We start from the raw sequence: 6730 nt of genomic DNA on the forward strand, positions 1-6730 counted from the left end.
GGATCCCAAATCGGGGTAATTTTGGGAGAGGTCAGGCAGGGCGAGGGCCCAGAGGGGTGCCCAGCGTGGAGGATCAACTGCAGGAATTAAGTAGACCTGTAGTTTCTGCGGGGGCAATCACACAGACGATAACTGCTGAAAGAATAGTTTGGTACGAAAATGCTTTAAATATGGCAGTACGGAACATCTAATTGCCTAATGTCCTAAGATGCAGAAAGAAGGACATATCCCACCGGTAGATGGGACCATGGCTAAGCCGACAAATGTAGCGGGAAATCGACCCAAAGTACCGGCCAGAGGATATGCCATGGGTCAACAAGAGGTGACTGACCCTTCAGCAGTCATCGAAGGTATGCTCTCTCTTTTTCGGCGTACCGCAAGTGTTTTAATAGACCTTGGTGCCATGCACTCTTTTGTAAACCCTACATTTATGGCTCATGTAGATATTAAAACTGAAAAATTACCGTATGATCTGGAAATAAAAACCCCTATTACCAATAAGAGTTTAATTGCTAATGTGGTCTACAAGGGGTGTGAAGTATGGATAGGAGAACGAAAATTGTTGGTGGACCTTATTGAGTTAGCTCTTAAGGGATATGATATCATTTTAGGGATGGACTGGTTGGCCAAATATCGTGCACAGTTGAATTGCCGTACTAAGAGGGTTGATTTTCACATACCGGGTGAGCCCATACTACAACTAGATGTACGAGGAAAGTTAACCTCTTCCACTCTTATTTCTGGGATTCGGGCTCGAAAATTGCTATGCAAAGGTGCCCGAGGGTATTTGGTAATGTTGATTAATGCTCCGGTGGAGCAGCTGAAGATAGAAAATGTACCGGTGGTATGTGAGTTTCCTGAGATTTTTCCCAAAGAACTAACATCACTACCTCCGGAAAGGGAAATAGAATTTAAGATTGATTTGCATCCTGGAGCAGAGCCAATATCAAAAACTCTGTATCGCATGGCTCCTGCAGAATTTAAGGAGTTAAAGACACAGTTGCAAGAATTGCTGGATCGAGGATTTATACAGGAAAGTGAATCGCCATGGGGAGCCCCGGTATTGTTTGTAAAGAAAAAGATAGAGGATTACGGATGTGCATTGATTACTGAGGGTTGAATAATCTCACCATTAAGAATAAATGTCCCCTGCCACTTATTGATGAGTTGTTTGATCAACTGCAAGGCACAGTTATATTTTCTAAGTTGAATTTTCGGTAGGGATATTATCAGTTGAGGAAACGAAGGGAAGATGTACCCAAGACTGCCTTTAATTCACGATATAGACATTTTGAATTTATAGTTATGCCCTTCGGATTGACTAACGCTCCAGCTGCGTTCATGGATCTAATGCATCGAGTCTTTAAACCCTATCTAGACTAATTTTTTGTGGTATTTATTGATGATATTTTGGTCTACTCTAAGACTCACGAGGACCATGAACAACACTTGAGACTAGTACTACAAACTCTTAAGGAACACCAATTATATGCCAAGTTTAGCAATTGTGAGTTTTGGTTGAAGAAAGTATCCTTTTTAGGCCACGTTATTTCAAAAGAGGGTATAGCGGTGGACCCATCTAAGTTAAAAGCGGTTACTGAATGGAAACGACCAGGAAGCCCGACGGAAGTTAGGAGTTTCTTAGGACTAGCGGGATATTATTGCCTCTTTATCAAGAATTTTTCCAAGATAGTTGGACCTCTAACGGATTTGACCAAAATTCATAATCAATTCGTCTGGACTACAAAGTGTGAGCCCAGTTTTCAAGAGCTGAAAAGGCGACTAACTTTCGCACCAATTCTGACTTTACCCAATGGAAAGGACAGTTTTGTGGTATATACAGATGCATCCCGGATGGGGTTAGGCTGTGTACTTATGCAAAATGGGTAGGTGATAGCGTACGCATCCCGGAAGCTAAAACTTCATGAGCAAAACTACTCCACCCACGACTTGGAATTAGCATCAGTAGTTTTCGCTTTCCAAAAGTGGCGTCATTATTTGTACGAAATAACTTTTGAGGTATTCACCGATCACAAAAGTCTCAAGTATTTATTTTCGTAAAAAAGTTGAATTTGAGGCAACGTCGGTGGATGGAGTTCCTAGAGGATTATGATTGCACCATTAAGTATCATCCAGGGAAGGCTAATGTAGTAGCTGACGCTCTTAGCCGTAAAGCTCAGGTGTCCAGTTTACAGGTAAAAGAGTGGAAACTATTAGAGAAAGTTAGGGAAGGGAATCCTCAACTTAAGTCGTCAGCAGTGCTTGTGAGTAATGTTACGATAACTTCTACTCTAATACATCGTATAAAAGAAGCTCGGAAGGATGATTGTCAGGTGCAAAAATGGAAGGAGAAAGTTGAAAAGGGATCGATACCCGACTTTAATGTGAACTCAAATAGGGTATTGAGGTATCGCAATCGGTTAGTGACACCGCGGGATAAAGACATTAAAAGGGAGATATTGGAAGAAACTCCCCGATCGCGGTATACGGTACATCCTGGTACGACAAAAATGTACCAAGATTTGAAAAGGTTATACTGGTGGGAGATGGCATGAAGAAGGAGATAGCCTAGTTTGTACAAACGTGTCTAACCTGTCAGCAGATCAAGGCTGAGCACCAAAAACCTTCAGGGTTACTTCAGCCTTTGGAAGTGCCAGAGTGGAAATGGGAAAACATTACGATGGACTTCGTTTCAGGATTATTGCGGACACAAAAAGGACATGATGCCATATGGGTAATTGTGGACCGTTTAACCAAATCAGCCCATTTTCTTCCCGTGAACATGAAGTACTCCCTAGAAAAACTAATTCAGTTGTATCTGGATGAAATTATACGGTTACATGGAGTACCGGTGAGTATTGTCTCGGACAGAGATCCCTGTTTCGTGTCACAATTCTGGCAACGGATGCAAGAAGCTATGGGTTCTAAATTACACTTAATTATAGCTTACCATCCTCAGACAGATGGACAATCGGAGAGAACTATATAAACCCTTTAGGACATGCTCCGATCATGTGTTATGGATTTTGGAGGGAATTGGAGCCAACACTTTACCCTGATTGAGTTTGCCTATAACAACAGCTATAATTCCACCATACAAATGGCACCGTATGAAGCCTTGTACGGGCGCAAGTGCCGTTCACCGATCTTTTGGGTTGAAGTAGGTGAGAGGAAAGTATTGGATTCGACCACAGTACCATGGATTGAAGAAACAATAGAAAAGGTCAAAATTATTCGTCAGAAAATACAAACAGCTCAGAGCCAGCAGAAGAGTTATGCCGATCATCGAAGGAAAGACCTGGAGTTTGAGGTGGGAGACATGGTGTTCCTAAAGGTTACACCACTAAGGGGAACCGTTGCGACTAGAAAAGGAAAGAAATTGAAACCCCGATATGTAGGGTCGTATAAGATTCAACGACGAGTCGGGACGGTGGCATATCAGCTGGAATTGCCAACCAGTATGTCTCGAATTCACAATGTCTTTCATGTTTCATTACTCAAGAAATACCACCCAGATCCCACTCACATTCTACACACTGAGGATGTGGAGCTAGATGAAACGCTTACCTATGAAGAACAACCAGTGCAGATTTTGGATAGAAAGGTGAAAGAATTAAGGAATAAACAGATACCATTGGTGAAGATTTTATGGAGAAATCATGATATGGAAGAAGCCACCTGGGAAGTGGAGGAAGACATGCAGAAGAAGTATCCTCCTCTATTCGCAAATAAAGGTATTAATTTCGAGGACGAAATTGTTCTAAGAGGGGGAGGTTGTAAGACCCCGGTTAGTCCTTAATTTTGATATTATTTGAATAAGGAATATTAGCGTTATTTTTTTTTCTATAAAACCTGGTTTTAAGGTTGGTGGTAATTCTTCAAAATGTTATTTTGCCTAAATAATTTGAAAACCCTAATTTGGGTTATTACTAAAACCTCTAGTGTTACAATCCATTAGAAACCCTAAGTTGGATTTAAAGCCTTTGATTTTGCCCATGTTAAAAAGTGTGTTGTTGAGTTGCTTTTATGTGGAGTAAGGGATGATTAAGAAGCTATGATTAAGATAGAAGGGTGGTTAGTGAAGTGATTAAGTGTGATTAAGGATTTTAGACTAGATTAAGTGTATACTCTATGGAGTTAATTGAAAACTTTTCATATATTTATGGCAAGAGTGTAAGAAAGAGAAAGTGAAGGTGTCAGGGCTAAGGTGCAAAATTCAAACTTTTGTGTGATTGGTTGAAGTGAAAAATATCTTTTGGAGTCTTTGACTTATATTATACCAAGGAAATACAAGCTAAACATAGTTATAAACCAAACAAACTTCAAGAGAGAGAGAGAGAGAGAGAGAGAGAGCCGAGATTGAAGCCAAGGGAGAAGAGAGGATGTGAGGACTCGTAAAAACTATTATTTTATGCCTAATTTATGGCTTAATAAACTATTTAATTGGATTTTTGCCACGAGGAATATTTTCTAGCCTTATTAGACCTAAATACATGGAAATATAATTTCGTTATATTTTTAAAGTGACTCGTTCTGAAAATTAATTTCCTGGAGTACGTTTAGTAAAAATAGTGAATAGTACTTGGAGATTTTATCCGCGTAGTAGCACAATAAGCTTGGAATATTGAAGACTTGTACTATGGTCCTAAAATAGGTAATCTTATGAATAAATATTCAAGTGATAGTTAGTAGTGCAATCGTTATAAGAATTTTCGAAAGTTTCGCGTTATAGCGGTAAAATTGACGGTACGCGTTTTCACACGCGCGACTTCATTTGAGGGACTTTAGACCCTTATTTCGCGAGATGAGACGAGTGTGTACTTTATCGCACTCGCTCTCCTTTACTTGTATTAACTTGGTTTTCAAAGTCGATTGAGTGAATCTCGTCGACTAAAATATACCCGTTTTCGTGTGCGTGTCGTGTTGCCATGCATGTCGTGTATGTCGCGCGTGTCTTGTTGTCGGGTGGAGTGAACCTCCTCGACTTATGGGGACGCCCAATTCTCTTAACCAATCTTACAACTCGAGCCGGCATGGGCTTGGTCGAGAAGTTTGATAAACCAAGAGAGTAACAAAACACAACTTGATCTTTTGAGATCTTGTTCGGCATACTCGTGGAGTATCGCCCTTTCCGTGCGTGTTCAAAAATCAAAACTTGATCTCTTGAGATCTCGTGTGGCATACTCGACGAGTATCACCTTTTTCGTGCGTGTTTGGTTTCGGATCCGAGAGGGTGGAATGTTGGTCAGAGGAAGTAATAAGTGAAGTTTCTACGGATAAAATACCCACCCGGATAACGGAGTGTCATCACGAGGGGGTATAGGATCGAGCCGTGGCGAAGCAAGAGGAAAATAGCTCCTGAGAGCTCCTATATCCTTGAATTGTTTCTGTTTATTTTTCTTGCTTGAATTGTAAATTACTTGAATGTTGGGATTGTTATTTGGACAACGTGCTTGCATGTGTGTTTTCTTGGCCTCACGAGCGTTTCGCTCACCCCGTAGATTTGTTTTCCTTAACAGGAATGGATGGAGTGAAACTCGTTGGAACCCTTTGGATGTACTTTTGTATTAGGGTTTCAATTGTAATTGACTAGACATTTTGGCTATTGTATATATTTGGGAATTGATGTATCTTTTGGATCCTGACGTAAGAATTGGATAACGGATGTATTTTGAACACGTGGTACAAGACTTGGATATTCGTTTATGGAAGCGATTTTTCCTTATTAGACTGGTATAAATTGTTATATATTGTTAAGTTTGAATTGATTTGTCTCGAGTCCTGGCGAGAGCTAGGCAGGCGTTCCGCGGATACCCTTGGGTTCGCCCTTGGGAGAAGTGGGGGCGTCACAGAGGATTTCTTCCAAGTTCATCCAAGTTTTAGCCATCCATCTTGATCTTGAAGCTTAGAGCAACAACTTGGGCACTTGCTTGTTGTAGTTTCATCACTTGCAAGGCTTACTTGAAGGTAAATCATCTCACTTGGAAGTTGATTTTTGGTGAATGAATCTTGAAGCCATGAAAGTGATTCTCTTGTTGTGGTTGTACACTTTTATGGTTTATATGGTGATTATAGTGTAGTTTGACGGTTTATTTTGGTGATATATTGCCGCATAAAATTCGGTCAAGGCTAGGAAGAAATTAGGGTTTCTTGCTTCATGGTTCTTTAAGTTGATTTGGTTGGTTATTTGACTTGTAAATGGAATCTTTGATGTATTAATTTTACTTGTATGGTTGGATCATAGCAAAATCTAGTTTAGTCATGAAACCCTAGTTTAAAGGGAAGTTAGTTTGGTTGAGCTAGTGTGACGACCCCACCTCCCCCTTAGGCGTACCAGAGGGTTCGGCGGACCGCCTGCCCAACTCTCGCCAGGACTCACTCACTAGTATCTCACGCGTACATCCATCGACAATAAATAACAACGCAATTCAAACTTATAATATACATCATGCGCAAACTAAGATACAAAGCTTCTATATACCAAAAGTCTTCAAAGTGAATACAATCCAAGTACAAAGCATCCTAGTCGAGTAATAGCGCAAGTACATATCAAAATTCAAAATATCTAGCCTATGCTAGTCTGTACGTGACTCACGCCTCGCTCGTACCCCTGTAAGGAAAATAAAACTAATGGAGTGAGCTAAAGCTCAGTGAAGTTCCAAATATCAAATTTGTCATTAAATAAAGTAAATTAGCATAAGAGAGAAGTAGAGAGCAAAACAAGACCAAA

The sequence above is a fragment of the Coffea eugenioides genome, chromosome 11 (assembly GCF_003713205.1).
Source record: "Coffea eugenioides isolate CCC68of chromosome 11, Ceug_1.0, whole genome shotgun sequence".
NCBI lineage: Eukaryota > Viridiplantae > Streptophyta > Magnoliopsida > Gentianales > Rubiaceae > Coffea > Coffea eugenioides.